A 25118-nucleotide genomic window follows, 5' to 3' on the forward strand; every position below is an offset into this window, starting at 1 on the left:
TATCAAATAATAAACATATTATTAGATATCAAATTATAATAAATAATTAAAAATAAAATAACAAAAATCGAACATGTCAAATAATAATAAAATAACAAAAATCAAACATGTTAAGTCTTAGTTTTAATTCACATATAACTGTAGATAATCAATTTAAAATAATAAATATGATTTAATATGGATCCAATGTCTAATTAAATTATTAATAATGAAATTTTTAATAAAATAAATATAATTTAAATTATTTTCTTTTTATAAAAATAATATTAATAAAATAATTATAATTGTAATTTTATATTAATAATCCTTTAAAAAACATGAAGGTAAAAGTTTGCATCATGATTAAAATACTTTTGTTATCATCATATAATAATTAATAATATATATGTAATATCTATTTATCATTTATCTTGGGGTTTAATTTTTATTTTTATTTTATTATCCAATTATATCAAAAAATAGTTAATTAATGTTATTTTTGTTATTATCATATAATAATACATTCAACAATAAAATTATTTGATCATGAACCAAATAATAGCAATTAAATTCATTATATCAAATTCTGCAAGTAGTCTTGTACTTTGCGTAAGTTATTGATTTAGTTCATATTCTCTAATTTGATCATTTTTAATCTCTACACTTTTCAAAATTTGAAATTTGAAGCGGACAATGCATAAGTTGTTAATTTAGTCCCTAAATAGTCATTTTCAATCCTTTAAAAAATGATGAAATCATAAAGTAATTGTGACACCCCAAACCCAATCGGAACGGACTGGCCCGAATTCGAAGAGTTACATTAGCCACCTAAGTGACTCTCCGGCTAACGACCACCCAAGACACACCACGACCTTGTAACACCTCAATCTTATCTGATTATTAGTTAATTATTAATGCGGAAGCAAATTACGAGCCAATTTTAAACTTTTTCTAAGTAATTTAACCTAAGGGCATTTTCATCATTTTACCACCTATGGTAAAACTAATCTGATTTTAGATCTAGATGTTTACCAACCTTCTTTTAGTCAAAATTATGTAAGCCTAAAAATTTTAGCTTAATTTGAGTTTGTTTACTATGTCTAATTCAAGTTTTATTATTAGGGACTAAATTATAATAAATACAAACTATTAAAACCTATTTGAAATTACAAATTAAGTGTGTTTCTATCGAATTTTACCCATTACGAGGCCAATTCTAAAATTTTACCAAGTTTCCTTATCATCTAGGGCTCTAATTAGACTAATCAATTTGCAAGACTAAATTGTAACTTAAACAAATTAAAATATCAATTTAAAAAGACAAAAATTCAAACACCCAAAATCCCACATGGCCGTGTCCCCCAGACCATGTGTCATTAAATGCCAGTGTTCGTGTCATGAAAAACTTTTTGGCAGATCGCACACGCCCATGTGGAAATCCCACACTCCTGTGTGTGATAACTCTAGTTTCCACATGTCCAAGTCGACAATTACACGCCCCTGTGAAAACCACTGCACCTATTTTTGCAAAAAACTCGTTTTAAAACTCGATTTTGCATATTTTAATGACCAAGTAAATCTGATTTAACTACGTTTAATTAACATACATATACACACAACTTCAATTGTATTTATTGACATAAATTAAGCCTCAATTTAATAGAAATAGGCAATCAATTTCATGCATGTCAAACACCGAATAAATCAAACAAGTGGCATACCTTAGTCGCTAGTAAACTACTCCATGGAAGTTTCATTTAAACAATCGTTAGTAAAAATTTCATGCTTCACAGACCGTGTTATCAATCACCGCGTTATCAAGCAACAAAACACTGTAAATCATTCAATAATTAAACTCAAACATGCCTTAAAATTATTATAAAACCATCCAAATAAAATGTCCAATTACAACCAAAATTAAACTAATTCTCGAGAGTTCCACAATGCTCGATTACAGTCTCTAAAATGTATATTAAAGTCTCTACAAAGCCTAAGTCTCTTGGAACTCTCTTACTCGACTCCTCAGCTCCTCAATCCTGACGATTATCTCCACGAATTGTGAGGTGTGAGCTTTAAAAATCTCAGTGAATGGTAATAAAAATGACAAACAAATTAACATCCAATTCATGCTTAATTCACCATCCATCATTCACCAATTGTCAGCTAAAATAATTAAACATACCAATTTAATTTCCAAAAGCATTTTCCATACCAAAAATCAATTATTCATGGCTTTCAATTATCAATTGATATAGCAACAATCACACATAAATATATATTGGCATACACTTTTCATGGCTTAATCGGGTGATTATACATCGGATAAACGGATCTCTGAACTCCCACAAATATCAATACAATCCACCGAGTTGAATGGGCTGAAGCACGCACTCCCTTATAGCGCCTCAAATAACCCATTGAGTGGAGACTCATGCTCAACACTCCCTTATCTACTCCAAACAAATCAGTCCACCTAGAGCCATATGCTCACAATGTCATAAATAATGGTGAGTACTTACAAATACTATGTCATGCCAACTATATCCAATGGATCCACAATGCATGTTTTCAATATATTCAGTCAAACATAGCATATAAATCAGCCATTATGGTGATCAATTTAATGTGACAATATGCTTATGTATAACATGTAACATAGTCATTTAGCATTAAATTAAATCTAGCAATTCATACACCAATTTCCCATATTCAATTATCAAATATAACACCAACATATCATGATCAAAATTTCAGTACACATGTTTTAAATCATCCTTAAAATTAATCCAATTAAATAGCAAAACATCACCCAAAAACTGATTTACCTTTTTTCAATACAAATTCAATAGTTTTGCACATTTAATACCAATATTGCAAAATTAATCATTCATCCATAATTAATTAATTTTAATCATCAATTAAGTTAAATTAAACATAATTGAGGATCAATTTACCAAATCGCCCTAAGAAACACTCACCGCACAATTTTTTTCTACCACAATAAGATCAACTATGCAATTTCAAGCTTCAATTCCGGTTGTCGCGGTTCTCTTCAAGATTTGAAGTTTCAACAGAGATAAAGTAGACATTACCATCTTTCTAAATCTAGATTAAACATAACTTTTAATTAACTATGCTAATTGAAATTCCCTCATAAAGATACCTTACCAGATTTGTAACATCAAGTCAAAAACTCAATTCCTCACAAAATCGGCCTCTCCAGCCCTCCTAATCACTTCCAAACATCTATAATAAACCATATACACATAAACTAAGCATCAATTTCACATTTAAATCAACTTCACAAAAATCCAGAAAATCGGTTCATGAAGATGATGAAATTCGGATTTCTTCAAACGACCTCACAAATTATTTTTAATCTTGATAAATAAGATAAAAAATCTTTTAATAGGCCCATTTTGAGTTATAACATCCATTGATTTGTAGATTTCCTCTTAAAATTCAAGATTCACCATTAAAGCACCTTAAGTTTTTGAAGATGACATTGATAAAAAACCCATGTAATTGACTCTCAAATCATGTAAAAATGTTTATAATCTTCATAAAAACAAGTTTAGAAATAATAATTACCTTTGATTCCCTATAAATTCGTTGATTGAAAATATTGATTTAAGAAGCTTGAGAAATTTTAGAATATTTTTGGCTACTTTTAGGAATGATTTAGGATGAATTGATAGAGTATTTTGAGAAAAAATTGGTTGGATCTATTCTCTGATGATAGATCTTTAAAACCATACAAATAAAATGAAATTTATAGCTCTCTAATATGATGTAAATTGTGTGAAAAGTAAGCTAGATGCATTCTTTTTAAAATTGAAACAACCCACAAGAAATTTAAAATTGGGGAATTCGCCTAATGGCCACTTAACCAATTGATCATTTCCATTCAAAATTCCAAATTTTACAATTAAATCCAATTTAATTAATATTTAAATTTAACTCAAATTAACCCCAATAAAAATTATTTTAAAATTATTTTACAACCCAAATTAATTATTTTTACTAATAATTATTTAATTACTTTAAAATTAATTTTCCAAAATATTTTTATTTTTCTGGATTATTATTTAATAAATTTTAGATAAAATTAACCTCCTAAATTAAATTAAAATTACTAGAAACCATCCTAGTTTCACACTGCATGCATAAAAAATATACTCGAAACTACCAGACCCAGTTTAGGGATATTACAATAATAGATGGTAAAACTATTTTTTGATCTCTCAAAATTTTATAATTCAATTCTAGCTTCCTAGAGTAATTTATGAATTTGCACGTCTCAATTATTAAGGAAATGATTTTTTTTTTAACAATGCCTCCTTCAATCCAAAATTGTTCTCAACTATTAAATTGGAGAAAAAAATGCTCTTAAATGCGGTCGAATCTATGTCCTCCTAATTATTTCATTAGTAATAATATCAAGTAAACTAAGGTTCAATCGATATTATTTTTTAAAATTTAATACAATACAATAAGTATAAAATAAAACAATATCTAAAATAATACTTTTTTTTAACAATCTTTTATAGGTTCCGATCATATCAGTTCTTTTTGACAAACTGTCTAGAACTACCCATAGCCCCTCCCCAACCCATAAATAAGAGGATAATGCATTTCAACGCACTCAAACCTGCATCCTCTTACATTGATAACAATATCCATACCAATCAAGTTAAGACTCAATTTCTAAAATAATAGTTTAATAACTATTAATTAGTAGAAACACTCAGACTGAATAAATATTTATAGTTCACCTACATTTTATTTTATAGGAAAAAGACAATGTACATAAATCTTATCATGACAAACACAATTAATTTCAATGGTGATGAGATTTTACCAAATAAAAAAATATTCAAGATTCTATCAATTATTGGACATATACGATAATGGAATATTGATTAATGATAGAAGAAAACGACGTAAGAAACTTAAAGATCTTCTGCAGATTAACGTAGCAGCAATTAGACATTAAAGTGACAACTGACAACCAAATTGGTCCATGAATTGTTGCATGTGATGAATATATGGAATAGTGATGCAGATCTCAAGATCTGAAAAATCGAAAAAAATATAAAAGAATTGAAGCAAAATCACCTAAAAAGATAGCCCGTTGAATAAATGATAATGCACTTAATCGAAATATTTTTATTATTTATTTTAATTAATTTTAAACATGAAATTTATCTAATTTGGCACTTAATCAATTTATGTAGGTATAATTATTATCCAATATGTTGAGAAATGAATAAATATATAGATTGCATGAAAGATTTGATATGAAAACTCAAAGTTAACACACAAAAATTTTTGAATATTTTGTTAATTTTAATTATTATTATAATCAGGGTGAAGGTAGAAAATTTTTTAGGGGTCAAAATTAAATTTTAAATCTTTATAATTTTATAATTTTTAAAGGATTAAATCAAATTTTTATCATTTTTAGAGGGCAAAGTGTAATTTACCTCTACATCCATATTGGAGTGAGTTGGATAATGGAGAAGCATGTCAATTACGGAGTGGCAGTGAATTTAGCAACATCTTCTCCTGCCTTGCTTTATTGTCATCCTTGGGCTTGAATATCCAAGTTCGAGTCCCCTCATGTGCATATGCCTATGTGTGGGTTTTGTCCAATTCTTCTTCGTCGATTATGCTGTGTATTGGTTTAATTTTACATTGTAATTGATCAAACATATGTATGTATCATATTTATGATAGTGAAACTTTGAAAAAAAAAATTTAGGGAGGGATCGGCCATATTACATGTTTAGTTATCTCATTAAATTCCTTTGAAGTCTAAATAAATAAGATTTTAAAATTAATTTTTTGACATATAACATTATATCATTCCCAATAAATACGAGACTACAATAATGAAAAATTAGGAAACACCACACATTAATTTATTTATTCATTCATTCATTCTCATATTAAAAGTACATGAGATTATTAATACATAATATTCAAACAAACATAATATTGCATAAAAGAAACACACATTTATTTAATTTAACTTAATAGATGCACATAAAAAGACACAGTCTGATTATGTTATGCCCTAAGGCCACATGATTTTCTCAACTTTGTGTCAATTCATGATATTGGGAAAGGACAAATTTTTAACGAGATGACACCGAGAAAAGACAAACACGAGCATAGCATTGAATTATCTTGTCCCCTTTGTTAAAGACCAAATCAAATTTGGTACACACATATTTATGAAAAATTATCATTTTTTAATAAATTTAATTAGTTGAAATCTAATTCTGATATCTAAAAATTAGGATTAAGATAAATTATGTTAAAATATTTTTATTAATATCTATTTTAATATCAAAATACTTTCAAGTTATATATATGTGGAAAAATTGTAAATTTTATCTTTTCACAATCTTGATTTAATATTCAAGTATCATACTTTTGTGGATTAATTCAAATATTTGAAAATGTTAAAATATATTAATATTATCTTTTATTTAATAAGGGTGATTTTGTAAGTAACATTTCATTCTCAGTAAAGTGTTAGTGTACCAAATGTGTTAATATAATTTTCTAGAGATTTTATTAATTAATACATTTCATAGCAATGATATTCCATCAATCACAAAAGACCCCATTTAAAAGAGAGAATTCAAGTTTGAATTCTACAGATAAAATTATTGAAAAGAAAATAAAAACTCGAAAATATTAATCTTCATTACCATCATCATAATCCTCAACATTTCCATTAAGTGTAACTGCTTTGCTTAGTTTGCTAGATAAATTTAGAAACTTCAATAATCGAACTTGAATTACTTTAATTTAAACAACTCCCTCCATCTAATTAATAAATTTAGAAATTATTTTGCCAACAACCACTCGCCCCAATGACAAAAACATTATATCATAGGTATGAGAGCCTGAATTTGCTCCCTAACAATTTTATTCTCCTCTCCCAATTATCAAAATAATAATAATAACAAATTCAGAATGTATTAATAAATATCAGCATGAAGGCTCATTGATTAAAAGATGTTGACCCATCCCTATGATGCAGAATCGATTTTCAAATTCATTTTATGTGTGTATGTATGTGAATGATTTGTACTTAAATGAGATAAATAGAAAAAAAATCGACAATTTTTAAGGCCCCATCACTCGTACCTTTCAGACTTCCATAACCAGTCCACATTTTTAATTTTTATTATTTATTAAAGGATAATGGATTCTATTGAGAAAAGACAAAAATGATGATTGAACTATTATTTTCCTTTTTAAGATTAAATCAAAATAAATTTATTAATGTTATATATATTATTATTACGTGAACATCAACCAAAATCGAGATAAATTTAATATATTTTAGGAATCTTCTGAAGAAGCATTGTAAGAATCCTTATTTAATATATAAAACATTATAGTTGATAATTATGAGTACAGTGATAAGATATTTTAAAGCAAAAATTTAAATTTTAAGTTTAGAAATGACACTATTAGAGAGAACAATTACAAACTCTTAAAAGATTAATTTTCATCAATCGTAAAACGAATATAAGATAATAGCTATCAGTGATAATTCGTCTTAGAGGAATCCAAAACCATAATGCTCTTGACTCGATGCTTGTTGATTTTTAAGCGTTGTTTCAGTGTTTTGAAAACGGGTTTCTGACACTGAGATAAACTTCGTTAACATCTCCACAAGGTTCAGCTTCTTCTTTTGCTGGTAAGGTTGTTGTTGGAAGCTTGGAGGGGGACATGCTCTTTGATTTCCTTGACTACCCCAAGAGAAATTGAGATGGTTCCTCCAACCTGCATTATAGGTGTTACTGTAAGGATTATTTTGAGGCATAGAAGTATTACCCATATAGTTGATTTGTTCGTTCTCTGTGCTAAGACCTTAGGGTAAATATTCTGGATCGTTCATTCCTCCTCCATTCGTATCGCACTACACCACCAGATGTACTTTCTTAGAAACACATAAACCATCGATTTTCTTATTAAAAAATTCTACCTGATTCAATAACATGGTGACCATATCTAAGTTAAAAACACCGACTGCTTTCATTGGCTTTGTCCTCATGACTTGCCACTGGTAATTATTCAGTCACATCTCCTCTATAAACTCATAAGCCGCTTCAGATGTTTTATTGTTTAGAGTACCACCGGCTACTGCATCGATTGACTGTCTAGTCGAGGGATTCAAACCGTTGTAGAAGGTTTGAACATGTAGCCATAAAGGTAACCCATGGTGAGGGCACCATCTCAATAAGTCCTTATACCTCTCCCATGCATCATATAGCGTTTCTAAGTCGATTTGAACGAAGGAAGAAATATCATTCCTCAACTTGACCGTCTTAGCCAGTGGGAAGTACTTCAGCAGAAATTTCTCAGTAATTTGATCCCATGTAGTGATAAAACCTCGTGCTAAAGAATTCAACCGCTGTTTAGCTTTGTTCCTCAACGAGAAAGGGAACAACCATAGGCAAATGCCGTCGTCAGAAACACCATTTATCTTGAAAGTATCTCAGACTTCCAGAAAATTAGCCAAATGAGTATTTGGATCTTCATCTTGCAAACCATCGAATTGAACAAATTGTTATTCGGATTTAGTTCAAAATTATTTGCAGTAATAATAGTTCTCACAATACTCGATTCAGCCCTAGTTTGAGTGGACTTGGCATAATCGTACATAGTATGAGGAACAAGATCTAGATTTGCAGCAACTGCAGGAGGTAGCTGATTATTCTGATTATCACCCATCTCCTCAGTAATAATAATAACGTCCTTTTGATTGTCTACTATACTCTGTCGACTCTGCCTTGCTTCAACGATTTCTGCAAGCTGTACTTTCAATTTCCCTGTCAAATAGTAATGGTCCCGACGGGTTTCTTCTAGTCATAAACTAAAGGAACCTGCCAGAAGCAAGTAAAAGAAAAATTAGAAAACAAAAATTAAACTAAAAACAAAAATAAAATCCAATAAAAATAAATGGCTAAATTAATAAAAATAAAGTGTTCCTAATATTTTAGTCCCAGTCAACGGCTCCAAAAACTTGATGGTCACTAAACTAACTATAAATATGACAAAGGCAAGCGCACCTATCAAACAATAGTATAGTTATGGTGAGTAGGAAATATCGTATCCACGAGGACTAAAAGTACTAGTAATTACTGTTTTTCTATTATTTAGCCAACAAATTGGAGTGATTGCTTTTAATCTAAAATTACTAAACTAATCTAACTAAGAATGCAACAGAGAATGAAATAGGAAAATATTCGAAGATTACCAATGAGATGGACAATACCCAAGAAAGAAACCACCTAGACTTCACCTATTATTATGAATCTAAATTAAACGATTTATTCACTTGTGTCTTGATCCGTAGAAACCCCTAAATTATGTTAATATCTCTTTCGAGAGTAAGAATAACTAACTCTAGGTTGATTAATTGAAATCTCTTTCTAATTAAAACCCCTATTGTCACATTAACTCGATCTATGGATTCCCCTATTAGATTTGACTCTAATCTAGTATATTTATGTCGTCCTATTTCTATGATTGCATGCAACTCCACTGAAATAAGCACATTAAACTTGAATTAATATCTCAGAAATATTAAAACAAGAAATAAGCATACAAAATTGAGAACAATAATCAAGTATTTATCGCGTAAATCAGAAATCAAATAATAAGATTCATCATAGGTTTCATCTTCCCTAGGTATCTAGGGAATTTAGTTCATAATCCTGAATGAAATCATCTCAAAGTCAGAATAACCACAAGACATAAAGAAACTCAATAAAACTTTAAAAGAAATTAAATGGAAATCTTCAATCTTGAGGGAGACCCACTTCCGAGTTGGTCCCGATGGCGTTCTTCGAGTGCTTTCTTCGATTTTCTCTGAGTGCCCCCTTAGGTCTTCTTCTAATTGGTGTTTATAGACTTTAGAATGCTCAGAAAGCCTAAAAATTGAGTTTTTCAACGTATTTGGGAAGTAGGGTGCGATATCGACACGGATTGGCACATGGGCGTGTGGCTAGCCCGTGTGGCTCACAAGGGTGTGTGGCCAGCCCGTGTGGAAATGCCCAGGCCGTGTGGATCTTGGAAACAAATCTATTTATCCGATTTTGGCTCGTTTTTCGCTCATTTTTCTCCTAAATGCTCTCCTAAGTATAAAGACATGAATTTAAAGGATTATGAGCATCAAATTCACTAATTTACATTATTAATCATCCAAAAACGCATCAAGAATGGGATTAAAAATATGCTACTTTTATGGCTTATCACTAATTTAAAATTTTATAAATTATAAAGGAGCCTAAATGAAAAAAAAAATCATTTTAGGAGGGACCGAGGCCAGTGGCTGAGCTAAGGAGGGCTAGTAAGGGCCTCAACCCCCCTAAAATGGAAAATTTTCTATTTAGGCCCTTTATAATTTATAAAATTTTAAATTAGTAATGATAAAATAACACTTTAGCCCCTCTAAAATGATAAAAATTTGATTTAATTCATTAAAAACTATAAAGATATAAACTATTAAAATGGCGAAGTTGCATTTTTACTATCGTAAAAATATACACTTTAATTTTGACCTAAAATTTTTTTTCTAACTCAGCCACTATCGGAGTCCCAGCCATTTCCCTAGCTTCGCCACTGAGAGAGGGTGATAGGATTTGAACTTGTGTCATCAAGTATCAGAAAAAAAAAAGCTTTAATCATTGTTCCAATTAAATCTTAGCAAAATTGACCAAACTGTTGTAATCAAGGCAACAAATCTTCGCCATCGAATATTAACTCGAGATTGGTCATTATATGTTATTTGACTTGCTTTAATATTCTTAGTTTGAACTTCAGCTCTAAAATTTATAAGATATTTAGTTAATATATTATAAAATTATAGATTGGCCTTCAAAAATGTTGGAATTTTGAATCAATCTTTCTAAAATCATAAAATATAAATGAACGTAAAATAAAAGTATATTTTAACTTTCATAAAAATATATAACTTAATTTTGTAGATTAAAATTTCTTTGCTGAATGTTATCGGTTGTTATGTGTCTAACTAGTTTTGGATTTATTATTATTTTGTTCTTAAAGGCATGGACAATCATACAAAATCAACATAAAGGAAATGATGCTATGCGTATGTCAAAATTTCAGATTTTAACGAGCGTGTTTAATCAATCATGCGTAGCCGTACTATTCGAAAGCTGTTGAACTTTGACAATTAGCTGGATTAGATTTTTCTAATATACTATTTTAAGTCTGAATGCTGTTTAAAGCTATTTAAAGCTAAACCTTGAAGCTGCGAACTATGAATTTTTAGAAGATTTAATATTTATTAATATATTTATTAGCATAAATATTTTTTTATTTCTTTCTACATTTACGGGTTTTTCTTGTTATAAATACCGTTATTTTATTGTTCAAAAGTAAAGTTAAATATATAAAATTTTACCAAACAATTTTATTACTAAATTTTTCGTTTCTTCTCTGTAATTCTTTCTTCCTTAATGTCGAAATTCCAACATACTCTAACGATATTTTTGTTAAGGGTCTTCTGGGTCATTCCTGAGCCAGCTTGGAGCCAAAGTTTGCTGAAGTTTTTGCGGTCCGTGAAGCTCTTTCTTGGTTGAAGGCCCTTTGTATGGATGGTATCATGATTGAGAGCGACAACCTCCAAGCGATTTCAATTTTGAAGCGAGTTGATGACGATGTCTCTGGTTTCAATGTTTATTTCGGCTCTTGCATCTCAATTCCATAATTTTTTTCTTTTGTTGGACGCGACAGGAAGCAAGGCTATGAAAAACCATGATTTTATGAGAGTAGCCTTATCTTATGCCATCCACTCTGAATGGGAAAGTCATCCTTCCAATCATTCCTCTATTTAAAACCATGATTTTATGTTTAATCTAGACTATGAAAATAGAAGATGTTTGGATCAAAGTGTAGAAGGTAAGTCGGTCGGCTTAAGACTTAGTTTTTGTCCTCTCTTTTTATCAGTCCATGTTCTTAATTTGGCCTAATGAAGTTATTTCTCCATAAAAAAAGATATTTTTTTTATTATACATATATAATAACATTGAAACACAAATCTCAACTGAACTAGAATCAAGCTCTGGCATGATAAAGCTACCAAATTATTTATTCATTTTTTCTCATAATTGAAGTACATGACATAGTTAATAATAAGTTAACAGACAAATAGTGCTTCTACCATGAAGGAAACACCAATTTATTTAGTTTAATTTATAAAGTACGCCACCCACAAATCTTCAAGTTTCCATGGAATTGTGGGGTTTTTCTCAATTCAAGAGGTGAGAGATTCTTCTTTGGTATCATATTGGATGTTGTAGTAATTAGTACCAGTGAAAGTGTTACCAATGACATCAGTTGTGACAACGGTCCCATTATAAAGAGTGTCTTTTTGAGTGAATACGAAGGGAACATCACACACACCATGGGACATCAATAGATTCACCGTCACCTTAGTCATCGGTGGCACATGAACTTGGTGGTTAACTTCCATCATGGTGGTTGTCGTCTTGGTCTCTCCCCACTCGATTCCTGTTTCGAATTTGGAAGATATTTCGACTCCCGCTTCTCCGATCAATGGAACCCCTACTTGGAAGGTGGCTTTGGTTTCAAGGCCTAACGTAAAATGAGCTAGCCAAGTACTGGTACTGGTCTCTGTATAAGAAAGTTTCACATCGAGTGTGTTGGCTTGAGTGGTACGGTTAGTGGCAGAATTCTTCGCCACAACAAGGACTTTTTCGTTATAGACTCGAGCATTTTCAGTATCGTATCGGAGATTATAAATCTGCCTTGACAACACAGGCTCTTGAACCATTAAGAAGGCCTCTCTTGTTATAGAAGGGACGGCTGCATTAAGGCAACTCGTCTTTCCCTCGGTCGTGAGGCGCTTGCAGAAATTATTGTTGCCGAAGTTGAGCAGAGCTATGGTCTTGCTGTCGACTTTGAAGGCACGAAACAAAGTGTCCTTATCGGTTCCTTTAGTGTCATTAGAATCCGCCCAAATCCAATTCGGGCTACGCCTCCAGAACTTATCGGAAGAAACCGGCTTGATCCGGATGTCTCCATTCTTCATATAAAAAACCTCCATTGGCACAGATCCAGCACCGACATCCGCACTCGAGAATTCTAAATATGGGTGACCCTCGACCTGGGTAAGACGAAGGAACATATCATTGTTTCCTTTGAAAGCAACGTACCGAGGCAGAATCACCAACGACTCCCAATCAATAACTTTGAAGATATCATCGCGATTAGCATCAACATGATTGTTGTTTGCCAGCACGCCACGACCGAGTTCCGATTTAGCCAATGGCCATAAGCATAAATAGCATCCAGATTGAACATGGACAAATCGAAAATTTTTATATACAGGGTCTTCCAAGATAGGCTTGAACAATGTGCATGACTCCTTGGATTGGTCTTCTTCCGGCTTATCGGCGGTTACAGTAATCCAATACTCCTCATTTGGTTTTTCGGTGATATAAGGATTATGAGTTCGCTTCAAGTACTTGTTGTTGGTACAGCTCCTTATGTGCACCAGCCCATCTTTAGCAAACTCCACTTCGAATTTTGCATTTGCGCTCACGACCTTTGGTTCGGTGAACTCGGCGTAGCCGTTGTACTTTCCGTTGTCGTGTTTGGAGCCAAGGTATGTTTCGGCGCCGGGGGATTTGAGCACGATGAACCTTGGCAATGACATAATTTGAATAACAAAGTGACTCTCTCAATCTTGTGCTTATGCTTTGGTATACATTAAGCCTCAATGGCTTAGCTTTTTATAGACAAAACTTATTGCTCTTACCACGTTTTTGTGAGTCCATTCCAACTAATTAATTAATATTTTAATTTGTGTGATTATGCCTCTTTGCTAAGACATGTTTTTAATAAATTCATATTTTTAAAAGTAATATTTTTGCATATAATTAATATTTTAAAAATATAAAAGAGTAGTAGTGAAGTTCACATCTTAAAATATTTCCTACTCCATTTAATATGAGTACTTAAATGCTTTGAAATTTATAATATATGAATTAATAATGTATTAAAACTTATTTAAATATAAAAATATTCTAAATCGGATTATATTATGAAATATACTATGGATTACACAAATTAACAAGTTTTGAGAGGTATAATTTTTACTCAATTTTGTTGTATTTCTTTTTGTTATAATAAACATTGATAATGGCGGTAGAACGATGGCAAAGTAATAAGAAATGAAAAATAAGAACACGCTGATTTTACGTAGAAAATCCTTTTGGGTGGTGAAAACCAAATGATACAAAAGGAGTTTCGATTACATCTATTTAAGGGTTAAAAAATCTTGTTCTAATCAAAATCAAATAGAAGAAGTATAATTCTATACGGATTCTAAATTATTCAAGTAGAAAAAAATACAATGCTTTTAAAAATGGATTGATGATTCAACTAGTTAAATTATAAGTTTAACCAATTCAATTATTTATTTAATTCAAATTTGATTACAATATTATAAAATTATAAAATTATAAAATTTGATTTAATTAATTTTTAAAATTAATTTAATCGGTGGACGTACGTCATCTCTTGTCTTTTTGGATCAATTTTTTTTTTACCTATTTGGTTTTGAAATTACTTTGGTAAACATTTTTTACAGATGGAATGCCATGTGCTCCGAGTTAGGTACAAATGGTGTCGGTGTTTGTGTTTGAATGAATGAAATTTGAAAAGTTTAATTTGTCTTTTATGGCCATAAAAAAGACAAACATGTTTTATAGTTTATCTTAAAAAACCATCAAACAATTGAAGAAAAACATAGCACGCGCCCAGCACCATCAGTAAATAAATATAAATTAATTAATTATTAAATATCAAATATTAAATATTAAAATAATATAGTACAAATATTTTAAAATGTTTAAAAGATAATAGGACAGGCCTAAAATAGATTTGGATTAGTCTTTCGTAAAAATAGATGAGTTCGGGTAAAATTTAAATATGAAGTATATTTTACTATTAAATCCAATTTAATTAATATTTAAATTTAACTCAAATTAACCCCAATAAAAATTATTTTAAAATTATTTTCCAACCCAATTTAATTATTTTCACTAATAATTATTTAATTACTTTAAAATTAATTTTCCAAAAATATTTTTATTTTTCCGGATTATTATTTAATCTATTTAGATAAAATTAACCTCGGTTTTTACTAAATTATTATAAAAATAACCAAAATATTATAAATTTTTTATTTAGCAAAATATACCAAAAAAAAAAAAAAAAAATATATTATTTTCACATTTTATTATTTATATTATTTCAGACAAAATATATAAAATAATAAAATAATAAATGTACTAAAATAATATAAAATAATAAAATACGAAAATAATATATTTTTATTGAAAGTAATAAAAATAGGAAAATAATACAAGCAAAGGGCGGGGATAAGGGTTTTTCTTACACCAAATTAATTTTAAAAACACATTAAATTAATAAATTTCAAACATTATGCATTGAATTAATGTAAAATTATAAAATTAAAAATTATGATATTTTTAAAGGAATAAAATACGGAGAAAAAATACGAACAAATGGCGGAAGTAAGAGTGTATTACTAACTTTTTAAAATTTCAGAAATAATTAATACAAATAATTCAAAAAATGTACATTTATTATTTTATATTATTTTATATATATTGTCGAAATAATATAAAATAATAAAATACTAAAATAATATATTTTTATTGAAAGTAATAAAATCGGAAAATAATACGAGCAAAGGGGGGATAAGGGTTTTTTTCTTACACCAAATTAATTTAAAAAACACACTAAATTAATAAATTTCAAACATAATGCACTGAAATAATGTAAAATTATAAAATTAGAAATTAAGATATTTTTTAAAGGAATAAAATGCGGAGAAAAAATACGAACAAATACGAACAGAGCTCGTGTTTATAACACGATTCGGTGCCGCTAATCAGTATGGCACCATCTGTGCCGCCAATCAGTTACCCTCCACTAGGGTCCTGTCAAATCGGCTGCAGCTTTTTTTTCTGTTTTTTTGTATATTTTGGTAAATAAAAAATTTTATAATATTTTGGTTATTTTTTATTTTTTTATAATAATTTAGTAAAAAACCTAAAATTAAATTAAAAATTACTAGAAACCCTCCTAGTTTCACACTCGGAACCCGAAAAAGATACCCAAAACTACGAGACCCAATTTAGGAATATACAGTAATAGATGGTAAAATTATTTTTTATCTTTCAAAATTTTATAATTCAATTCTACCTTCCTAAAGTAATTTATGAATTTGCACGTCTCAATTATTAAGGAAATGGTTTTTTTTTTTTTTAACAATGCCTCCTTCAATCCAAAATTGTTCTCCACTATTAAATTGGAGAAAAAAAATGCTCTTAAATGCGGTCGAATCAATACCCTCCTAATTATTTCATTAGTAATAATATCAAGTAAACTAAGGTTCAATCGATATTATTTTTTAAAATTTAATACAATACAATAAGTATCAAATAAAACAATATCTAAAATAATACTTTTTTTAACAATCTTTTATAGGTTCTGATCATATCAGTTCTTTTTGACACAATACCTAGAACTACCCATAACCCCTCTCCAACCCATAAATACCTAGAACTACCCATAACCCCTCTCCAACCCATAAATAAGAGGATAATGCGTTTCAATGCACTCAAACTTGCGTCCTCTTACATTGGCAATAATATTCATACCAATCAAGTTAAGACTCAATTTCTAAAATAATAGTTTAATAACTATTACTTAATTAGTAGAAACACTCAAGACTGAATAAATATTTATAATTGACCTACATTTTGTTTTATAGGAAAAAGACAATGTACATAAATCTTATCATGACAAACACAATTAATGGTGATGAGATTTTACCAAATAAAAAAAATATTCAAGATTCTATTCAAACGACGTAAGAAACTTAAAGATCTTCTGCAGATTAACGTAGCAGCAATTAGACATTAAAGTGACAACTGACAACCATATTGGTCCATGAATTGTTGCATGTGATGAATATATGGAATAGTGATGCAGATCTCAAGATCTGAAAAATCGAAAAAAATATAAAAGAATTGAAGCAAAATCACCTAAAAAGATAGCCCGTTGAATAAATGATAATGCACTTAATCGAAATATTTTTATTATTTATTTTAATTAATTTTAAACATGAAATTTATCTAATAATTTGGCACTTAATCAATTTACGTAGGTATAATTATTATCCAATGTGCTGAGAAATGAATAAATATATAGATTGCATGAAAGATTTGATATGAAAACTCAAAGTTAACACACAAGACAAAATTTTGAATATTTTGTTAATTTTAATTATTATTATAATCAGGGGTAAAGGTAGAAAATTTTTTAGGGGTCAAAATTAAATTTAAATTTTTATATTTTTATAATTTTTAAAAGATTAAATCAAATTTTTATCATTTTTAGGGGGAAAAGTGCAATTTACCTCTACATCCACATTAGAGTGGGTTGGATAATGGAGAAGCATGTCAATTATGGAGCGGCAGTAAATTTAGCAACATCTTCTCCTGCTCTGCTTTATTGTCATCCCTAAGCTTGAATATCCAAGTTCGAGTCCCATCATATGCATATGCCTATGTGTGAGTTTTGTCCAATTCTTCGTCGTCTATTATGTTGTGTATTGGTTTGATTTTACATTGTAATTGATCAAACATATGTATGTAATTATATTATACCTAAAACTGTATCATGTTTATGATAGTGAAACTTTGAAAAGAATGTTTTTTAGGGAGGGATCGGCCATATTACATGTTTAGTTATCTCATTAAATTCCTTTGAAGTCTAAATAAATAAAATTCTAAAATTAATTTTTTGACATATAACATTATATCATTCCCTGTTAATATATAAAATTATAGAACGATAGGCAATAAATACGAGACTATAATAATGAAAAATTAGGAAACACCACACATTAATTTATTCATTCATTCATTCATTCATTCTCATATTAAAAGTACATGAGATTATTAATACATAATATTCAAACAAACATAATATTGCATGAAAGAAACACACATTTATTTAATTTAACTTAATAGATGCACATAAAAAGACACAGTCTGATTATGTTATGCCCTAAGGCCACATGATTTTCTCAAATTCGATGTTGTAGTAATTAGAAACAGTGTAAATGTTACCTTCCATTTCAGTTGTGAAAGTGTTGCCATTATTAAGTGTGTTACTTTGCTTGAACGTGAATGGAACATCACACTTACCTTTTGTTGCAATCAAACTCACAACCACCTTAGTCTTCGGAGGCACCACAACCTTCTGTATAACTTTTTTTTCTAGAGGTCGTTATGAATGTCTCATTGAGCTCGTTATGGAGTTGTTCATGATCGGATAATTCGATCTTCCCGCCCTCACTGATGATCGGGAAGCTGTTAACGTCGAAGGTGGCTTTGGTTTCCAACTTGAGTGGAGAATTCGTGCTCCATATATTAGACTTTATGATGCGGTCGTTGAAAGCACCAAAAATATCATATCCCTAATAAGTAATGAATAAGAATAGTAAAAGGGAAGTAGGGTCAAATCCTCAAGGACTGGATTTGCACAATATCTTATTCCGTAAAATCCCAGGCAGAATCTTCCACAAGAAAAACTGCGTTCCTGAAAAAAATAAAAAATAAAAGAATTAAAGGTTTGGATCTGGAAACGAAAAATAAAATAAAAACAGAATTAAGAATATTGAATAAAAAATTTGAGAAATTAAAAATAAGAGTTGAGAGAAATGAAATTCTTATGGAGATTCCAACCTCCAATTGTCTCATTCCACCTTGGGTTCAATTCTCAGCTTTTAGATGATCCTTCCCAAACCAAATAAGCCAGTTATAGTGGAAGAGGACGCCTACGACCACCAACTCCAAAGATTTAGACTTACGATTTAGTGGAACCTGACTCTAGCCAACAATCGCTTTTGTGGGATCGTCTTATGCTAGATCAACGCTTCTCAATGGCGAATCCCACACCATTTTGTCTCTTGGACTCGTCAACCTCTGACGCAGTAAGCTAACGAACTGACTGTGCAACATTCCCAAAACATACAAAACAGTCGCCTTTGCATACGTTGAAAAGCTTACTTCTTAAAGGACATGGATGGAAGCGTCAACCCCGAAGTGCGGAGAAAGGATGAATACTCAGTGAGGAGGCTAAGTACGGATTCTAAGCCTGAAGAACCCTTTTTGGGGAATATTGACAACCTTCGGCTAGATGGATTTAGTGGCTCATGGTTGTGGTTGAAAAAAAATAAATATAATAAAAATAGAGATTTTATTGAAAGGAAATATAAGAAAAAAACCTAGACTTTTGGGAAGAGAGTGTTTACAGAAAAAGATGGATCTCTTTTGAGTCACTTCACTTCACCCCCTATTTATAGCTCTAGGGGAGATAGTCTAATCCTACTTAAATTCCCAAAAGATAAATACATTTAATTGAAGATAAATAAAGATAAATAAAATAAAATCTAAAAAATAATCCTTAATAATTATCTCAATATTAATTATCCTAATATAATTAAAATAGAGTTTAATAGAATAAAATCTCTTCTTTTTGCATTTCAACCCTTGTGTCCTCCATGCTTGCACTTTTGGCACCAACTTTTCCTTGTGTCGCACATTGGCCCATTTTATCTCTAAATTCACGCTTTTGGCCCTTAATTTTGCTTTTGCCTCAAATTTAGTCCCTATGAGATAAAAGATCATAAATAGCTCAAATTAGCAGGATCATACTCAGAATAAATATATAATTAATACATAAAAATACGTTATTCTAGAGTGTTATCAAATTCTCCCTACTTAGCCCATGCTTGCCCTCAAGTATGGTTCCTATCTACTGTGAAAGTTAGATTCTGCCATAAAAGAAATATCACTCCTTCTATAAAAATCAGTTAAAAATGCATATGAAAAATAAAGAGAACCCGAAGCTTGCTTTAAGTAAAACAGAAAAAGTTTTCCAATTAATACACACAAAAATTAGAATCGACTTGAATTATTTAATGAAAATTAGGTAAATTACCAAACCTACTAAGACACCATATTTGATTCCTCCTTTAGTCCCCAAAATATTTTCTTTTTCTTTTTCTTTTTTGTCTTTTTTATTTTTATTTTGATTTATTTATTATTTATATTTTTTATGCTTTAGGAATATCTTGAACCTTTTGACGCGATTCGTACAAGCAAGGACAATAAAAAACCAGATCAATTGTTTTAATAGTCTAATGACTTGAATGAAAAGTTTTAAATAATTCAATGAAATTAAGTGACCAATTTAATGACCTTATATGTAATTTACCCTATATATAATTATTTTTATATACACTTTTTAAAAAATTTGATAAAATCACAAGTTGCTAGCAAATAAGAGAAGAAAGATAAAATAAAAATAAATCCAAACCCCTATTATATTAAAATCTTTTGACTCAAAACCAAATTTGCATTTCCCAAAAATATGATAATTTAGTACTACAAAATCACAATTAGACATTTCTTTGAAGTCTTTAGTAACTGTAATAATTGGTTGCGGGCTTTACTTTCATGTGTCGCATTCATGGCATCCAACCTTATTATGAGCTTTTCTAGAACCATTGCATTATCCAAGAAATAATGAACTATTTCAATCATATGTGTGGCATAGTCTGAAATTTCAATCTCCTTCAGGTGAAAAGACAAACAAGAAGGAACATCTATATTCCATCGAGTTCCCGCAACATTCTAAACTCATGAAAAAAGAAGAAAAGTTATTCGGTTTGTACCATGAATTTAGGTGATATTGAGCATGCTTTCGATTTCTTAAGTTTATCGTTAAATCAATTAGTTGCAACGAATACACGTATTTAGACAAAGACTTCATACCTTAAATTCAAAGGTAAGTGTCTTTAGATTAGGCGCACAATGTAGAAACTCCACAAGCCAAGCTTCTCTCCCATAAAATTCGAATTTAGTAAGATTATGAAATATAGGAAGTCGATTTGTTAGGGGAATCTGCCCACACAGGAGGTATTATATACTGTTATAATGTTAAAAGGAAAAAAAAAACACATGAATACTAAGTTTACTAACCATTTTATATATCAATCCATAAACTTAGAGACCGTACATTGCAAATTCCTTGAATAAGATGAGTTACACTTGTTTCATAATTCCTTAAATTTTGATGACGATGCCTCTGGTTTCAGTATGTTTATTTCAGCTCTTGCATCTCAGTTTCATAATATTTCCTTTTGTTGGACGAGACAGGAAGCAAGGCAGCTCATATATTTATGAGAGTAGTCTTATCTTATGCAACCCACTCTGAATGGAAAAGTCATCCTTCCAATCATTCCTTTATTTTAAACCATGATTTTATGTTTAATTTAGACCATGAACGTAGAAGATGTTTGGACCGAGAGTACAAGGTACGCCAGTTGGCTTAGAACTTAGTTTTTATCCTCTCTTTTATCAATTGGTGTTATTAATTTGGCATCATGAAATTATTTCTCAGTAAAAAAAAAGATTATTATTTTTTATATTACATATATAATAACATTGAAACACAAATCTCAACCCAACTAGAATCAAGCTTTGGCAAAATAAAGCTACCAAATTATATTTATTCACTTATTCTCATAATGACAGTACATGACACAGTTAATAATGAGATGACAGACAAATAGTGCTTCGTCCATGAAGGGAACACCAATTTATTTAGTTTAATTTATTAAGTACGCAACACACACAAATCTTCAAGCTTCCATGGAGCTGTGGGGTTTTTCTCAATTCAAGAGGCGAGAGGTTCTTCTTTTGTATCATATTGTTGAAAGCTGGACTGCAATGCAACATGGAGCCAGAAGCATGCTACTGTCGAGATCAGCAGCTATCGAGCTCAGCTCACTTTGCTTGGTGCGCACGAATGGTTTTTGGACCAAATGAAGCAACTGGCATTGCTGTTTTGTTTTGTTGTAATTTAGTTCAGTTTAATTGCAACTAGCTTCAATAGTTAGTAAGATTAAGTTAGTGATTAGATAGCTGATGTAAAAGCTGATATGTCAGCTCATTTTGTATTTGACTTAAGCCTACATTGGCTGTAAATTAGTGGAGGCGATTAGATTAGTAGGTAATCATCAAATGAACAAATTGTAACTCCTTTTATTTCAAATTTTGAATGAAAAATGTAATGTTCATTACAACTTTGCTGAGTATTCAATTTTGTTCATTTTTTGCTTTGCTTTGCTTTTCTTTGCTTGATTCTTCTTGCTTTGATCTTGCAAACACCGTATTGTAACTTTGTTTGATGTTTGTCACGCCATTGTTCCAACAAATGGTATCATGAGCCCGAATCTTTGAGAGGCCATTTTTGTACTTTGTTGAGTTTAAATCAAAACCATCGCAAAGCTTAAAATCGAAAGGATCAAGCACTTAAAATCGGTTTAGCAGAATGAGTTTCACTCCACCACCTCCACCAGTGTTCACTGGTGAAAACTATCACATTTGGATAGTTAAAATGAAGACTTATCTCCAGGCACATGATCTTTGGAGTGTGATCGAGAATGATGCTGAACCACCTCCATTAAGAGCCAATCCCACCATTGCACAGATGAGGCAACATACTGAGGAGCGAGCCAAGAAGCATAAGGCTATGGCCTGCTTGCAAAATGGAGTCTCTGATGTGATTTTTACTCGCATCATGGCCTGTGACTCACCAAAGCAGGCTTGGGAGAAGCTGAAGGAGGAGTTCATGGGGACTGATAAGACAAGGCAACAGCAAGTGATTAACCTCAGGAGAGACTTTGAGAATTTGAGGATGAAGGAGTCTGAGACCATCAAGCAGTACTCAGACAGGATAATGGCCATTGTCAAAAAGATTAGGCTCCTGGGAGTGGACTTCACAGAGAGCAGAATTGTTGAAAAGGTCATTACAACTCTCCCTGAGAAATTTGAGTCAAAAATCTCTTCACTTGAGGACTCGAGGGACTTATCAGCCATTTCATTGTCTGAGCTGATAAACTCCCTGTATGCACTTGAGCAAAGGAGGGCAAATAGGCAGGAGGAGAATCCTGAAGCTGCTTTCCAGGCTAAAGCCAGTGAAGGCTCGAGTGTGAGTGCAAAAGGCAAGAAGCCCTGGCATAATAGAAGGGACAAGTCAGGAAAGGATGAAGCAAAAAGGGTGTTCCCACCATGTGTTCATTGCAAGAAGACAACACATTCAGAAAAGTATTGCTGGTTTAGGCCAGATATTCAGTGTAGAAAGTGCAAGTAGTTTGGCCATGTGGAGAAGGTGTGCAAGGGCAAACCAATGAAGGCTGCTCTGCAACAAGCTAGACCTGCTGAGGACATTCAAGCTCAGGAGGAGCATGTGTTCACAGCAACTTGCTTTGTTGGCACAACCAAGGCCAGCAATGATTGGCTACTAGACAGTGGTTGCTCACACCATATGGCAGCAGAAGAGAAGCTGTTCAAGGGCCTAGACAGAAGCTTCCACTCGAGGATTAGAATTGGAGATGGCAAGCTGATTGAGGCTAAGGGCAAGGGCAGTGTGCTGGTTAGCATCGGTTCGTGTAACAAGTCGATCACGGATGTGCTTTTGTACCTGATTTAGACCAGAACTTGCTTAGTGTAGGCCAATTAGTTGAAAAGGGCTATACATTAGTTTTCAAGGATGGTTGTTGTACTGTTCAAGACATGAATGGTCTGGAGTTAATCTCGGTCTCTATGGTGATAGATGCTTCATGTTGGATGTTAGCCAAGTAGAAAGAAAGGCATACACCAAACTTTGCGATAACACCGATTTGTGGCATAAGAGACTAGGCCATGCCAATTTTAGATCTCTTGATTTGCTACATAGGCTGAATTTAGTTGATGACATTTCAAAAATTGAGGTTAGTGGGAATGTTTGTGAGGTTTGTCGACTTGGTAAGCAAGCTAGACTACCTTTTCCTGCCGACAAGGCTTGGAGAGCTCAAAACAAGCTCGAATTGGTACACTCTGATGTTTGTGGCCCTATGAGAACACCCTCAATCAGTGAGAACAGGTACTTTGCCCTGTTTATAGATGATTTAACAAGGTTGTGCTGGGTCTACTTCTTGAAGCTAAAGTCAGAAGTATTTGAAGCCTTCGCAAATTCAAGGCTTATCTTTGAAAATCGGTCAGTTGCAAAATTAGAGCCTTGAGGACTGATAATGGCTCTGAATATGTGTCTGAGAGATTTCAGAAGCTTTGTGACAGTGCTGGGATTCACCATCAGCTCACAACAGTCTATACTCCTCAACAGAATGGAGTCTGTGAGAGAAAGAATAGGACTGTGCTGAACATGGCCAGATGCCTCTTGTTTCAAGGCAAGCTTCCAAGCCAGTTTTGGGCTGAGGCAGTCAACACCTCAGTGTATCTGCTCAACAGACTGCCAACTCGAGCAGTCAAGGATAAAACTCCTTTTGAAGCTTGGCATGGAGTCAAACCTGTGGTAACACACTTAAAAGTGTTTGGCTGTGTATGTTATGCACTTATTCCAGTAGAGAAAAGGACCAAGCTTGAGAGCGAGCAACTCAGAATCTTTGTTGGCTACAAGAAGCAACAAGAAGGGCTATAGAGTGTATGATCCTACAGCAAAGAAGGTCTTAGTCAACAGGGATGTAAAGTTTGATGAGGAAAAAGTGTGGAATTGGAATGGTGTTGAAGCTGACATGTCTGAAATGGACCAGTTGGACTTGGTTGCTGAACCCATAGAAGAGGGACCAGGAGAAGATGTTGTAGATGACATACCAGTGAGGGGCACTAGAACTTTGGCTGATGTCTATCAGAGGTGCAATGTTGCTGTGATTGAACCTTCAGACTTTGAAGAGGCTGCTAAGAACAGAAGCTGGATGAAAGCTATGGAAGTTGAGTTGGAAATGATCAACAAAAATCGACTTGGGAGTTGGTGAGCGCACTGAACACAAGAGGGTCATAGGAGTTAAATGGGTGTACCGGGCCAAGTACAATGCTGATGGCTCACTGAACAAGCACAAGGCCAGGCTTGTGGTGAAGGGCTACAGTCAGCAGTATGGTGTTGACTACCTA

At 31.6% G+C, this 25118-nt stretch overlaps 1 protein-coding gene and 1 non-coding gene across 4 annotated transcripts in view; one reads left to right on the top strand and one right to left on the bottom strand.

The window, feature by feature from the left end:
* Positions 1-25118, bottom strand: part of LOC105796341 (uncharacterized) — a 71431-nt gene that overhangs the window by 8150 nt on the left and 38163 nt on the right. The window lies entirely within an intron of this gene.
* LOC128040108 (small nucleolar RNA R71) lies at positions 8220-8326 on the top strand. The gene has a single exon (XR_008194768.1). It is a non-coding gene; the product is annotated as a small nucleolar RNA R71 (small nucleolar RNA).

This window comes from Gossypium raimondii, chromosome 3, assembly GCF_025698545.1.
Source record: "Gossypium raimondii isolate GPD5lz chromosome 3, ASM2569854v1, whole genome shotgun sequence".
Taxonomy (NCBI): domain Eukaryota; kingdom Viridiplantae; phylum Streptophyta; class Magnoliopsida; order Malvales; family Malvaceae; genus Gossypium; species Gossypium raimondii.